This window comes from Macaca thibetana, chromosome X (assembly GCF_024542745.1).
Source record: "Macaca thibetana thibetana isolate TM-01 chromosome X, ASM2454274v1, whole genome shotgun sequence".
Classification (NCBI taxonomy): Eukaryota; Metazoa; Chordata; class Mammalia; order Primates; family Cercopithecidae; genus Macaca; species Macaca thibetana.
In genome coordinates, this window is record NC_065598.1 from 144,587,455 (window position 1) to 144,603,153 (window position 15,699).

A 15,699-nucleotide genomic window follows, 5' to 3' on the forward strand; every position below is an offset into this window, starting at 1 on the left:
CCTGGGCTCAGCTGCATTTGATAATCCTACTGCCTGGCGTGTGGACCAGGAGGAAGGAGAGGAAGCAGAGTTAGGCTGTCTGTCCACTACCTAAAATTGCAACTGACGTGGGTCCTGGGACACAAGTGACTGGCAGTGGACATGCTAGAGAGAAGATCTCAGACTGATCTGTCACGAGTGGGTGGAGAAATCACAGTGGGTGGGGGGTGCCATCCCACAACATGCAGCTTTCAGCAGACATCTCACCAGTTAGAAGTGCAACCTGTCTGCATCAGAAATACAGTGCCCATGAGCAGCTTCACTCCAGTTGGCCCCACCGGAGAACAGGCCCTTCATCATGGGCATCTGCAAGAGATGTGCGAGGTCCAGGGCTGCATCTGTGTTGTGTGGTGACAGTTTTGAACCTCACTAACAGGTGTTTAAAGCCTACCAGGGTTCCAGAGTCAAAGATGCCTTTGTTGCGTTGAGCTATGCCTGCTTTCTGCTTGGCACAGCCTGTGGTGAGTCTGAAACCGCCCAGAGCAGATCCTTTGGTTTTAGCTTAGAGTCAAGGCCAGCCTATTGAGATTTGTGAATTTGCAATTCCAAAACAGTCGGTAGTGGGGGGAAGGGATTCTGTAGCAGCAGGATAGCCAGCATGCTGCAAGGCCAGACAACAGTGAGGCAGGGAGACACCTGCATGGTATGCTTTCCTATGGCCTTTAGGCCTTGCCAGTCTTACAGTCCAAACGTGCACCTCAAATCATGCACCTTAGCTCCAACAGTCATCGGCTTATACGTGGCTGACGTCCCAGTTCAGAAGAGCTCATTTCACACTGTTTGGGACTGGGGGTTGATCAAGGAAAATGATAGGATCACCAGAGGCAATACCACACAAGCAGCTTTATTGGGTGGTGCTTGGACAGGGAATGCAGGGAGGGGACAGACTGTCCAGAGTCTGTGTTTCCAGGGTCACCATCAGAACAGGAGGAAGGCAGGAGAACTGATGGTGCAGATGGGAATTGGAGAAGGACCTTATGGGTATAGGTGATATTGCTCAGCAGCTGGGCAAAGTGGCTTGGGAGTCTCGTAACCATAAGATTCTATCTTACCTATGGTTAGCAGATGTTAGGTGAGGACTAGCAGGGTATGGAAGCCAGCAAGGCTCTGAATGCCTAACGATCTGCTTGGCAGTGCCACGTTTCAAACAATCAAATGTGTGAAAAATTCAGTTTTGTGCTGATGGGCTTCTGAGCCAACAGGTCTCAGTCTTGTGAAGGAAAACATAGAGAAACATGAGCAATGCTGCACGACAGCTGAGATGCTGCTGCAAGGCCCTTTGCCAGCCACATCCCACATCTAAACAATAAGCAAGGCCTTCCTCCAGCCTAGGGGCTACACACACACGTCATCTTTGGTTCATTTATAGAACACAAGCTGAAAGCTGTTTTTAAAGTCTCTGAAGATGTATCTCCACCTGGAGACCGTCTCTCTTTTTCCATGTGGACTTCCTTCCTCCAGGGATCCCAGGAGGCAAGAATTATCACCTTCAGAAACGCTTTCTGTTACCCATACTTGAAAAACTTAACACAAACACACACGCAGAGTTAGAGAGAAAAAGCGTGAAAGCAAATCCAAGCACTAGATATAGATGGATTGCGAATAATGTTAATACTATAATTCCTCACAGACAAAGTTTCCTACAAAAGGCTTTTAAGATTCTGTAGAAAAGAAAACCAGTGGAAATCACAAGCATCCAAGTATCCCTGTCTAGAGCAAGGGAGGAAAGCTCAGTGTTAAGCAAAGCCAGCACTGTCTCCTTTAGAAAGGCTGATTAACTGACGGGCCTGTGTGAAACACCATTCAGGGGAGGCCACTGCTGTGGACTAGCCTCCTGCCCTAAGCCCCAGCTGATCACACCCGACCAGAATGGGGTCACTTGTGCTGAGTGCCACATAATCATCCTGAACTTTCCAATGGGCCAATTAAAAAGAAAAGAAAAGAAAAGAAAAAACAAAACAAAACTTAGAATCTTCCAATTAACCTGAGCCAGCGAAATAAGGAAGACCCTTCTGCTCTAATCTTAGAAGGAAAGGAACTTTGAAATGCTGAATCCGTTTTCTTTTTCTTTCCTTTTCTTTTTTTCTTTCTTTCTTTCTTTTTTTTTTTTTTTTTTTTTTTTTTTTTTTTTTTTTGGTTTCTGCTTTCTTTAGCACTGTTCTGCCTACAAAGCCAACCTCGTCTGCTTGGTTCATTGTAACACTCATTTTATTTTACAGAATGTAGTGTTGCTCAATTCTAGCATCGCCAATAAAAGCCAGTTTGATCTTTAAATCATATTTGCTGTTATTATTTTCTTGGCAGATTCTGGTGGTTTTGGGGGACCCAAAAGACACAGCTGATGTCCCTGGAGACCCCTTGACAAATGCAGGGGAGATGCCGCTGACAGCTTCGGAGGCCCCTCTTACCCTCACAGAGGCACAGGGGTTGTCAGTTCCTCTCGGGTCACATTTTTGCATTGATTCCCCTGATCCTTTTGGCTCTTGATTCCAGGATTCATTTGTCCTGTGAGAGAGAACATGACCTGGGGGTTTGTGGGGGCTGACAAGTCACTGACAAGACGTGTAGTTTTAAAGGTAACTGATGGAGGGAGCAGATGATCACAGGCAGTGTGTGACTCTGGTTTTGGGAAATTTGCAGGGATCTGGGTTCTCCAGTTTCTTTTGCTTGTATGCTTCGGTAGGAGAGATTCACTGGTTCCGTTAGTCAAGAGAAGCTCAGAGTCATAGCCAGGACTGACTGGTGGCTCCAGTTTGGGCACTCAGGAGCGATTGGAGCACTCACCACCTAAAAATAAGATATCTGTATTAGGATCAGCTGGTCATGAAACAAGTTAAATACCATGTCACCGCCAGCCTCAAGACAGCATCCATGCAGCAACAGGGAGGACTCTGTGCAGCTGCTGACACTTTCTGTTGTATGTGGATGAATAAGACAAACAGGCTGGTTAGTTAGAATGGGTAGATTCCTCATCTGGCTCATTCTTTGGTCTGTTCAATTTCAGTTGGTTTAGCTCATGGGAAGCCTGCCTAAGGGGCTGTTTTCAGAGCCCCCAGCCAACCTGAGATTCTAGTACCAGAGTATCTGGAAAGGCTGACCTAACTGGAAATGGAGGGGAGCTGATGGCAAGTTTTTCCAGCATGCTTTCCATAGGGTAATTCTTGTGCCTGGCAGACAGCCTAATATCCAGTTGTCCAACCGACCAGTGATCACGTGGCCCCTCATATGGGAAACTTGTTTACTCTGGCAGATGTCCTTGTGCTTCTTGTCTGATCTGTGTCCAGCTTATGCCTGCCTGTGACCACCATTCCGGCGCTTGGAGTTTGAAATTCTCTCCATCCCCCAGCATCCCAGATAAAGTCTGACCTTGGTTGCCATTGGATGTTCAGGTGAAAGGCACAACTTCAAATCACCTCCACAACACAAAATAAATTCAAAGACTTGTTACTTACTGATCCCGGGAAGAGAGAGTTCAAAGAGTTGGGAGGACAGTTCTCCATTCCCTGATCATGTGAGGCAGGAACGAAGAGCCAAATAATCAGGCAGGTAGAGAGAGAGAGAGAGGAGAGAGAGAGAGAGAGAACATATAAATATACAGGAATAGGGAATGGGTCAGGTAGGTTCACAGTCAAAAGTCTGAATGGTCCTTTCAAAGAAAAGGATTTTGAAGGAAAAGCGGGGAGAGATGCCTCTAAATTTTTAACTCTGCCCACAGGCTTGAGCCAGTTGAGTGTACTGCTCTACTTCAACTTCCTAGGCAGCAACCTCCGCTCTGCCATTCCCATTACAAGGGCATACTCCAAACTATGGGTATTATCCTCCTGACAGTCATAAGAGTAGTCCCCCTGGTTCACTGCATCCTCTCAAAAAGGCTTATTAATCTCCATGCAGCCATCTGCTGAATGCCATATGGTCTGTCTGCAGCTGGAATGATGAAAGCTCCAAGAAACACATGGTAACAAGGACACTGTAACATATGAATGGCATGTTAACTCCATAAACCCAAAACTGATGGTGACTAACTGTAGCATTCATGTCCTACGATTTGGTCATGACCCAAAGGAAAGGAGACTGTGAAACAAAATTAATGGGAGGCCATTGTGCCAGGCTAGCTTCCTGAACTAGGCCCCGGAAGATCATAAAACCAGAATGGGGTCACTCATGCTAAGTGTCATGAAATGAAACTGAACTTTCACGGGGGCCAGTTAAAAAATTTCAGAAGATGCCAATCAATATGACTCAGCATAATCAAGAGATGCGCTCTGCTTGAGCCCTAAATGGAAAGGAACTTGGAAATGAGCAATCTGCTCTTTGCTTGCTGTTTCTGCTTTCTTCAGCACTTTTCTGTGTAGAAAGGCAAACTCCTCTGCACAGATCATTAGAATACCCATTCTAAATGAGTGAGGTTGCAGGTCCGAGGGTCTGACCTTGTGGGCCTATTTCTGGTCCTCTGCTTCCTCACTGTGGAACCAGGGTCATGGCTCAATCCCACCATTGCAAAGGTTAGCTCATTACAGAGATGGGCTCATTCCTACCAACCACCCAAGGGAGGCTTGCACACAGAAAATGACACAGACCAGCAGAGCACTTAGCACAGCAGCTGCCTGGCACCCAGTAAACCCTGAACCAAGCAGGGTGAAGGGCACCTGGTGTGGCAGATGCCTGAGTGTGTGAAAAAGAGGAGTGCAGTGGCTGACAAAGAAGAAAGGAAGGCCTGAGACATCTGAGGAGTTGATGTCCATGCAATCAACAAGTTCTGAGCCATGATTCAGCATATACTCATGTCCTGGGGACATAATTCCTCTTCTGGCTGCTTTCTGGAAGGTAATACAGAAAAGAAAATGGGAACGATCATAGGTTCAAGAGAGATTTGCAGCTACTAAATAGGTAACTGCAGGCTGTTTCAAACCGTGAAAACAACTGTGTGGGCAAGACTGTGTTTCAAATAGCCATGTAGAGGGCTGCCCTGCATGTCTAAGCTGTGGCAGAAGAATTTGCAATGTGGCTTCAGCCCTCCTTAGAAACATGCACCTGAAAGGTTGAGGACAAGCAAAGTGGGGGCATCCACAGTGTCCAGGCGGAGGACTCTCCTCTCAGAGCTCTGAGTTGTGGGGATGGATACAGGCAGGGTGAGCCTGGAGAATGTCTTGGAAGACTCCCCCAGGGCCGACTCCCACAGACACATGTATTGATCCTGGGTCTGGTTCAATAGCCCTGGCTGTCGTCCCAGGCAGGACTAGAACAAGTTCCACCATGCCTGCACAGGTCTGAGATGTGAGATGATTTACCCGTGATGGCAGATTTTCAGAGAGAAAAAGAAAATAAATGCATTAACCAATGTGCACGTGGATCATAAGACATATATAGGTTTAGAAATGTTAAAATACGGGGGGAAGTTAAAACTTAGACACACAGTAAACAAAGCTACTTCCTATTCACCACATCATTTGGGCCAGGCATTTTACATGCGGGTGACCTCAGGTATAAACTCACAACAATGCTCTTACTTTGTACTATTACATGTCCATTTTACAAATGAAGAATCGAGGCACACAGAAGGCGCATGATTGACTCAGCTTATAACCAGCAGCAGTCACATTTCACAGAGCCCTGCCCTCGCCCTGGCCTCGCTGTGTTCCCCATGACCAGGGGAGGGCTGCTCTCATCAACAGTTACCCAATGCCCGATGCCCCATGCCACATGGCTGAGGCCTGCAAGGAAGCCAGTGAGAGACTGTCACTGGACCTGGCCCACCTGGCCTCTCCCCAACCCCATTAGGACACCACCCTTTCTGAAATTCAGATGAGGGCTCTGCTGGAGACGTTGGGTTTAGAACAGAGTGAGCGAGGATGGAGAAGCTTCCACTTGTACATGGATGATGCAGGTCCCTTCCGCCCTCCAGAGGCTGCACTCCTGTCCCGGCGTGGGGCCTGCACCCCCATAAATCTGCCCTGACTCCTCCCCATCTCTCCCTGCTGACTGGGTGGCCCAATGATCTCCTGTGGACCAACTCCAGTAGGTCAAAAAGGAAAATATATGAACAAATATTACTAAGGTTAGTAATTGTGTGCAGCCTTCTTCATAACTGCAGTCATATGAAATACTGTGACCAGAAGCTAAGTCATCCTAAGACATCTATGAAAAACCTTGACAGATCACACTGCATATAGTTTCACCCAAGGAGCCACGATCATGAGAAATTTTTTCTTTCACGAATGAAGATTTAAAAAAGGACATCTCTTCATTTACTGAGCAAGTGTCAATGTTTATACATGCGTGCACAGTGCTTGCACACAGAGTTAACAATGGGATAATGTACGTTTGTGGAGTCAAATCTGAAAAATGCATAAAACAAATTAGAACTCTCTCAAAGTCTCCACACAATTTATACCTCCAGTATTGGAAATAATGCAAAGAAAGGAATAGCATAGTGAGTGGTTAAAAATAATGCTGACACTTCAACACCGTGAAAATACACAAACAGGAAAAAGAAACTAGAAAATTCTGAGAAAAGAGGCACTACAGGTGAAGATATAGGCAATTGGATGGAGATAGTCCTTAAGAGCTGGCTGAATTTCACAGTCGTTAACTATATGTTGAAGTTTTGCGTCACATGTACCTGCTGTTTTTTCTTTTAGGACATGTGTGTCCTTGAAGGATATCTCACATTCATTTTCTATTTGGCGCTGCTCTTTTAGAAATTCTATGATACACGAAATGAGCATTCCTTACTAACCCTCCCTATTTTCTGCTTAGGGGTATTGATCATTTCGAAATTAGATGTCAGAGATTGACATTATGGGCTTTCAGCATTTGGCATTATGGCCTACGGAGTCGGGTCTTTTGGGATTCTGATCCAAACCCACTAGGTTTATGCACTGCTTTTGTTCGTGTCTCTTAATCCTCTCTCCCTCTGCTTAACGAGTGCACAGATCATAAATGTAGAGCTCTTTAATTTTCACCCATGAACATCCTTGGAGAGCCCATCACTCACCACACAAAAGACATCTGCCATGAGAATTTCCCCTCATTTCCCTCCCAGCCTCTGTCTCCCAAGGTAGCCACTATCCTGACTTCAGTGCCGTAGAGTAGTATTGCCTCTTTTGATCTCCACCTAAATGGAATTATGGAACTGATATTCTCTGCATTGGCTACTTTTTAGGTTCGTGGTCTTCTTCCACGTTATGGATGTAGCCATAGCTTTTTCACGCTGAGGGCTGTATAGTATTCCTTTGTATGAGCTCCAACGTATTTCCCCATGCTCATGGTGATGAACATGGGGGTTGTTTCTAGCACGCTCCTAAGGGTGTTCTTATACACATCTTCTGTTGAATGAATGTGTGCCTTTCCACTAGTACATACCTCTGAGAGGACATTCTGAGGGGCTTAAAGTGTATGGGTGTTCAGCATTAGTTCATACATTTGGGTCTCTTTTAGTCTCTAGCAGACCTATGGCCCACAATGCCCTCCTGCATCCCACCGTCCTTTTCCATTGTATTGACTTGTTGCAGCTGACTGATCAGTGGACCTACAGCATGTCTCCCCACTACTCATTTGTCTGTCTGCTGCCTCATTGTGTCATTTAACTCTTGCTCCTTTCCATGGATTCTGATTATCTGGCTTTAGGTTCATATCTAGATTTGAGGTAGGTCTCACTCTTTTCTGATGAAAATACTTCATTGTTGGTTTCCTGTCTCCTACTGCATCCTAGCATGAGGCACATGATTTCTGGTTGTTTCACTCTTGAGCTTATTGACACTGACAGGTGGGTTCAGGTGATGACAGTCTCATTCCTCTCTTGTAGGATGCCTCATTGACCTTGAACCAAAGCGTTTCATTCATCCTACAGCAAGTGTCTCACTGGGAGTTGCAGATATTGGGTTGGGTTTGGTTTTGGTTTTTTTCTGAAACATAGCCTTTACCATCCTCAGCTGCAATGTTTCAGTGAGGAAGACCTCTCCCTCAACTACCGTAACTATTGTGAATTTTTGAAATACAAAGGAAGGGCAGAAAAAAGCTTAATGATTTCCAGTGGATTGCCGATAGTCACCAAGTAAGGAGTGGTTGCACTTCTTCCTTTTTTTTTTTTTTTTTTTGAGATGGAGTCTTGCTCTGTCCCCCAGGATGGAGTGCAACGGCACAATCTTGGCTCGCTGCAACTTCTGCCTCCTGGGTTCAAGCAATTCTCCTGCCTCAGCCTCTCAAGTAGCTGGGATTTCAGGCACCCACCACCACACCCGGCTAATTTTTGTATTTTCAGTAGTAGTGGGGTTTCACCATGTTGGGCAGGCTTGTCTCAAACTCCTGACCTCAGGCGATTCACATGCCTCTGCCTCCAAAAGTGCTGGGAATGCAGGCATGAGCGACTGTGCCCGGCTCGCACTCCTAATGACATCCAAGTGTCATTTTAAAATAAACTTTTAGATTTCAGAACAGTGTTAGATTTACAGAATTATTGCAAACAGGATACAGAGAATTTCCATACACTTCACGTTTAGTTTCCCTATTATTAACATCTTACATTAGCATCTATATTTGTCCCCATTAATGAATCAATACTGATACATTGTTATTAAGTCCATACTTTATTCAAGTATCCTCAGTTATACCAAATGTTCTTGTGCTGTTTCAAGATCCCATCGACGATACTTCATGACATTTGGTAATCCCGTGTCCTTCATCTTGTCTTCGTAGTGACAGTTTCTGAGGTTTTCTCTTGTTTCTGATGACCTTAACAGCATTGAGGAGTATTGATTAGGTCTTCTGCATAAAGTCCATCCAGTGAGATTTGTCTTATCTCTTTTCTCATGATTAGCATTGGAGGTATGAGCTCTCAGAGGAAGATCTCAGATGTAAAACCCCATTCTCATTACATCATGTCAAAGGAAATTACCAGAAATACGACTTCTCATGATTGATGTTAGCTTTGGTATGCACTTCTTCTGTAAAGCGACACTAATCAAGAAAATATGGGTATTGGTGGAGGAATAGACACACATCGACGGAACAAAATAAAACCCCAAAATAGACCCACACAAACATTGTCAACTGATTTTTGACAAAAGTGCACAGGCTGTCATATGGATAAATTGTAGTTTTTTCAACAAATGGCACCTGACAAAATGAATGCCAATACACACTGAAATGAACCTAGGGAGAGCCTCACACCTTTCACAAAGAATTAACTCAAAATAGGTCATAAACCCAAATATAAAATACACGATTTTAAAACTTCTGGAAGAAGACACAAGGGAACATGCACATGACCTTGATGCTGGAGATGGGTGTTTAGATACAACATCACAAACATGGCCCACAGAACACAAAATGGAAAAGGTGCACTTTCTGAAAGAAAAAAAAAATTGCTCTGCAAAAGACACTATTAAGAAAAAGAAAAGGCAAGCTACAGACTATGAGAAAATATCTGCAAGGCATACATCTGACAGAAGGCTCATATCTAAAATCTTTACAGAAAGCTTAAAATTAAACAATAACAAGTATCTAAAATCTACAGAGAATGCTTAAAAGGAAGCAATTTAAAAAATAGCTGAGGGGACTGTACCCTGCAGAGCCAAATGCCCAAGGTCTTGGGAGCCCACCTCTTGCATCAGTGTGGTCTGATTGCTAGATATAACATCAATGGAGATTATTTTTGAAGCTTTAAGATTTAATGACTGCCCTGTTGGGTTTCAAACTTGCCTGTAGCCCTTTTGTTTTTTGGCCAATTTCTCCCATTTGGAACGGGAGCATTTACTCAATGCCTATACCTTCACTGTATCTTGGAAGGAACTAACTTGTTTGTTATCGTACAGGCTCATAGGCAGAAGTGACTTGCCTTGTCTCAGATGAGACTTTCGACTTGGACTTTTGAGTTAATGCTGGAATGAGGTCAGACTCTGGGGGACTGTTGTGAAGGCTTGGTTGTGTAAGAACATGTAAGAAAAGACATGAGATTTGGGAGGGGCCAGGGGTGGAATGATATGGTTTGGCTCCGTGTCCCCACTCAAATCCCATGTCGAATTATAATTCTCAGTGTTGGAGGAGAGGCCTGGTGGGAGGTGATTGGATCATGTTGGGGTGGGGGGGAGCTTCCTCTTTGCTGTTCTCAAGGAGTTGATTGAGTTCTCACAAGATGTGGTTGTTTAAAGGTGTGAAACTATCCCCTCTTTGCTATCTCTCTCTCTCCTACTCCAACTGAAGCTGTGCCTGCTTCCCTTCCACCTTTCGTCATGACTGTAAGTTTCTTGAGGTCTCCACAACCATACTCCCTGTACAGCCTGCAGAACTGTGACTCAACTAAACCTCTTTTCTTGGTAAATTACACAGTCTCGGGTAGTTCTTTACAGCAATGTGACAACAGAATAATTATCTATCTATCTATCTATCTATCTATCTATCTATCTGTCTATCCCCATAGACCAACTAATTATATAGATGAAGGTTGGTGGGAAGTAGCTTTCTCACTGTTGAGGTAGATACTTACAGATAAACAAAGGAAGGAGACTAAAAGCTCCTTGTGGTATTAGAGTAGTGTCATGGACATCAGGAAATACTCATGTTCAACTTCATAAACATACAGAGGGTGCACACATAAACACTAATAAGCAGGTAAATAAACACGCATATATTTCTTTGTTCTGTAAATGAGAGAGCAAGAAGCAACATCTCCCAAGGAATGATGAGCATTCCTAGCACGAACATCTAGGATTCTAATACTTTTTCCTCAATACAAGGAAGCAGAAATACTTGGAAAATGGATTCTTCTGTGACTGGAACAGAAGATATAAAAATGATAATCATTGTAATTATTCAATGAAAATGCAAATATGAAGAGCAGTACGATTTCTCTACACACCTAATACAATGAATAAAATTCAAAGACCTGAAAATACCAGACTCTGGAGAGGATGTGGAAGTCTCATTCATTGCTGGGAAAGAAGAAAACTGTTACATTGCACGGCAGGACCTTTTGATTGTTTCTTACATGGGGAAACATAGAATTACCATTAGACTCAGCAATCCTACTCCTAGATTTCGTTTAAATTGAAAATGTAGGTTCCCATAGACAAAACTGTGTGCACAAACATATATAACAGCTTATTCAAAATCAACAACCAAGACTTCCTTCAAGGGGTGAAGGGATAAAACAAGTGGTACATCCATCACCTGAAAGTTTATTCAAAGCTCAAGCCACCCTCAAATGTTCTGGAACAGACACTTTTGGAGGCCAATTCTAACAAATAGTCAGGGGAAATTATCATCACCTTATCTCAACTCTTCCAAAGCAGCCAAAAAGATGAGCAATTGTCCACTTCATTCTCCCGGGCTAGGACTCCTGGATTCAAAAAACAGATAAAGATGCATCCTCAGCTCACATGAAAAGAACACGTGAGTGAATTGTTCACTGATAAGATAGCAAATGTCCTAAATATGTAATCGCATATTCAAGAGAACAGTGGACTAAATGCATAAGCAACCTGTATGTCAGGAATAAAAATATTATTTCACGTTAGAAAAAGTTGCAATTGTAATTCCCTACATACAAGATAGAGAAAAAGTTCCGTCGTGTAAATGGGTACAGAAAAGACTTTGAACGAAATTCTATGTGATTTCAAATTAACAACTTTCAGCAAACTAACATGAAAAGGAACTTCCATTTCATAAAATCGGCAGGAAGCATACTTAAATCTCAAAAGTTAGAAGCATTCTCATTCACAGCAGGGACAACCATCGACACAGACTATCACCATGGCCTTCCATAGGTACAGAGGATACGAAAATAAAAACGAACCAAAAATGTGGACATGAAAAATATACATGAGGTATAAAGATTGAAAACAAATAGTATTTTGACAATATAATTATCAAGAGAATTCAGGGGAACAGACACACGAAGTGTTCAAATGAATAAGAGACTTCAGAAAACATCATATAAAGGATGACAACAGCAACACAAGAGGATTGTCACACAAAAGCAACTTAGTGTCTAAAATAGAAAATATACCATTTGCAAGAGCATTGAAATCCAAAATATAAATTAAAAGAAGCCTAACCAAAATGACCTTTATGGAGGCAACCATACAGGTTTACTGGTAGATTCAGGGAAAAAAATCCAAAATTAATGGAGTAACATGCCACATTCATTGATGGAGAACAGAATATGGTAAAGATGTAAATCCTGCTTAAGTTATATACAAAGTGCCTTTCTCGTAGCTGCCTAAGTGAAAGTCAAGCTCAGGCTGTTGTGCTCTGCTCCCAAAATCAGTCGTGGAAAAATATAGAAAGGTAAGAGAAAAAAAAATCTGAAGAAAACAGAGAAAACTCCGGGGATGATTGAAGACAGTGTTGAACTGGTATTCATGTTTGGGGTGGGGGAAGGCAAAAGGATATTGAGGAGGTGTGTAGTCTGTATAGACAGCATATTACGGGATGGGTAGAAGGAAAGATATTAAAATCTACCCGACATCCCCACATCATCGCACAATCTGAGGCAGCACCTCAAAACATGATGCCAGTGGCCCTGGGATAATACCAGGACATCAGGAAATTTGAACTGAGTGAGAATTTTTGACTCCAGAGTTTTGTTAATAACCACCTGGAACAAACCTAGTGGAAGAGGACAGGCCTTCCAAAAATTATTTTCATGGAAAAAAAGAATGATCTAGAAGTAGAATAGTGTTTGTGAATCACACATACTATGAGGGGATAGTGTTTAATGAAATATGTATATGTGTGCATGTGTGTGTGTGTATATATATATATAGTCTACATATCTACATGTGCCTATATCTAAAGATACATACATATAAATATGCATGTATGATATAAACATATACAAATGTATGTGTTTATGTATATACACATAAATATAAACATAATCTACATACACCATATATAATGCACACATACAATTGCAAAGATTTAAAATCTATTTCTTACTATATGAATGAGGATTAAAATACGAAAATCACTAAATTGGACTATGAAATGATAGATAGCTTCAAAACTCATGGCTTCCCCAAATCTCTTGCTGCCGTTCAGCCTCTTCAGTGTAAAAACAAAGCTTTTAGGACAAAAGCTTTGCAAAGTCTAGGTCTGGCTGGGGAGGAACCCCCGTGGGAAGGTGTGTGTCTTCTCCTAGAGGTCACTACAATCACAGTTACTGCAGCCCCCAGGGACCATCTGGCCTTAGACCCGCAGCCATTCTCTGCAAGGGGTGGAGCAGGGCAAATGCTCAGAGGTGACAGAAACAGAGCATCTCCCACCCATCACTTCATCAAAGAGCCAGGAGGAGGACCCTCCTGGGTAAAGACTAAGGGTTCTCTCACCCCACATAGAGGGGCCACAGAATCCAGCTCAGCCCCTCCTGTCAGCCCTAGAAGACGCCGGCAGCCTTGCCCAAGGACTCCCTTCCTTCCACTGCCACCTCTGGGGACTCAGGTCAGAGCCTTGGTCGGATGGGAGCCAACACCGTCGGCAGAAGATAGGGATCCAGGCTATGCGAGGAATCAAGGTCAGGACCCTGAGGGATGACTGAGGGCTCCCCAAACCCCACCTGCAGTCTCCCACTACCCCTACCCCCATCCTCCCCCACTACCACACCCCTCCCCCACCCCCACACCGCAGTCTCTCCCCCAGACCCTCACACCCCCACTACCCTCTCTGACCTCCACACCTCTTCCTACACCTACACCCCCAAATGTGTCCACTCCCCACCCGACCCCCGAAATCCCCTCTTCTGCCCTTCACCGTGACAGAATTCAGTCCCGCCCCTGCTGTCAACACAGGGAATCCCCTATCTTGGTGGCCGGATGTGATGCCAGTGACTTGCGCCTTGGGGATCACAGAGAAGTGAGGGTCTGGTTCTGATGGAGGCTTGAGATTGTTGGGGGGAAGCGGGCCCAGGCTGTGTGAGGAGGCAAGGTGAGAGACGCTGAGGGAGGACTGAGGATGCCCCCACCCCAGATAGAAGACCCCAAATAATCCAGCACCACCCCCATTGCCAGCCCTAAACCACCTGAGGGCGGACTTCTCAGGCTGGGCCACCTTTCACCGCTCCTCCCCTTAAGCCCCAGGGGACTCTGGAGTCAGAGCTTGGTTTGACCAGGGCAGGGTTGGTTAGGAGAGGGCAGGGGCCAGGCTCTGCCAGGCCTCAAGGTCAGGATTCTGAGGGAGGGCTGAGGCCCCAGAGAGGGAAGCTCTGTCTTTGCCGTCAGCCCTGGGAAGCTCCGGGAATGGGGACCAGGCACATTGATGCTGTTGTCCACATCCTGGGCTGATGGAGGGAAGGGGCTTGGTATCATGAGCACCACCTCAGAGGAGTAGACGGAGGGCCCAGGTCCTGCCAGGAGAGCACGGAGGCCTTAAAGGACAATCACCACAGGACAGGGGGCCCACCCCGCCCCCATCTCAGGCTAAGGTACCTCCTCATTCCGCCTCAGGAATCCGACGGATAGACTCAGGTCCGCAGAGAGGAGCTCTGACGCAGCACTGCCAGGATCAAGGGGAGGAAAAAGAGGGAGGACTCAGGAGACCTTGGACTCCAGATCATTGGGGACCTCGGCCCTTGGAGGTGCCACGCACGATGGCTCCATGTGGTACATCCCTGCCTATGCCTTGGAGATGACAAAGAGGAGAGGGCTTTGGTATGAGGAGTGGAGGCTCAGGTTAGCAGAGGGAGGAGTCTCAGGACCCTGAGGGAAGACTCAGCAGAGCTCCTTTCCCAGATGTAGGAAACCTGCCCTTCCTTCAGTCCTGGGGGGCCTCGGGCAGGACTGTGGGGAACAGACCTGGTCCCCACTTCCTGGTTAGGGATCCCAGGGACATGGTGGCCTTGACCTACAAGACCCATCCAAAGTTCAGCAGGAGGGAAAGGGCCAGGCCCTGTCGGAAGTAAATCTGAATACCTATAGGACACCCAGACACAGGAGGCACTCCTGAAACATGCACCTTTTGTCCGTCTTGGGAATCCCATTCAGGGATGTCAGTGTAGCGCCCCTTCACTTCTGCCTCCCAGGCCTCAGAGAGGTGGGGGCCTCCCTCTGAGGGGTGTCCTCAGCTCAGCAGAGATAGCCACACCTGGTCAGCACAGGTTGGGTCCAGAGTCTGCCAGGAGTCAAGACGAGGAAGGTTGGTGAGGACTGAAGGTAAGAAGGTACCTCCACACCTCGAAAAAGAAGGGAACTTGCAGAACCTGGCTTCCACTGTTCTCAGCCCCGGGTGGCCCCAGGCATAGGTACCATGTGGCATGCTCTCCTTTCTGCCACACGGCGGGAGGTGGGAGGTCTCAGGGAGGTGAACACCTTGGTATTAGTGGCACTTACAGTTCAACAGAGGAAGTCACATCTGGCCAGCAGAGGGAGGGGTCCCAGGATCAGCAGGACCCAAGGAGTGCCCCCTTCATGAGGACTGGAGGTACCCCTGGCCCAGAAGGAAGGGACCCCACAGATTATGGCTGCCACCTGTTTTTAGCTCTGGGGCAACCAGATCAGGAATGTCCCTAATTGGCAATCTCACTTGTCCCACAGATAGGAAGTTGGGGAACCCTTGGGAGCATGGGGTGTTGGTGTAAAGGGGAGATGGCTGCTCATCTCAGGAGTTTGGGGGTTGAGGAAGGGCAGATGCCAGGAGGAGTAAAGATGAATGACCCACCAGAAGACA

At 45.5% G+C, this 15,699-nt stretch overlaps 1 protein-coding gene across 1 annotated transcript in view; it reads right to left on the minus strand.

Annotated features, from left to right (window-relative positions):
* IDS (iduronate 2-sulfatase) overlaps positions 1 to 13,674 on the minus strand; it is a 308,093-nt gene extending 294,419 nt beyond the window's left edge. The window contains exon 1 of the mRNA XM_050775197.1: positions 13,671 to 13,674. The gene's annotated coding sequence lies outside the window, so the exon portion shown is untranslated. The remainder of the gene's footprint in view (positions 1 to 13,670) is intronic.
* Positions 13,675 to 15,699: the final 2,025 nt, after the last annotated feature.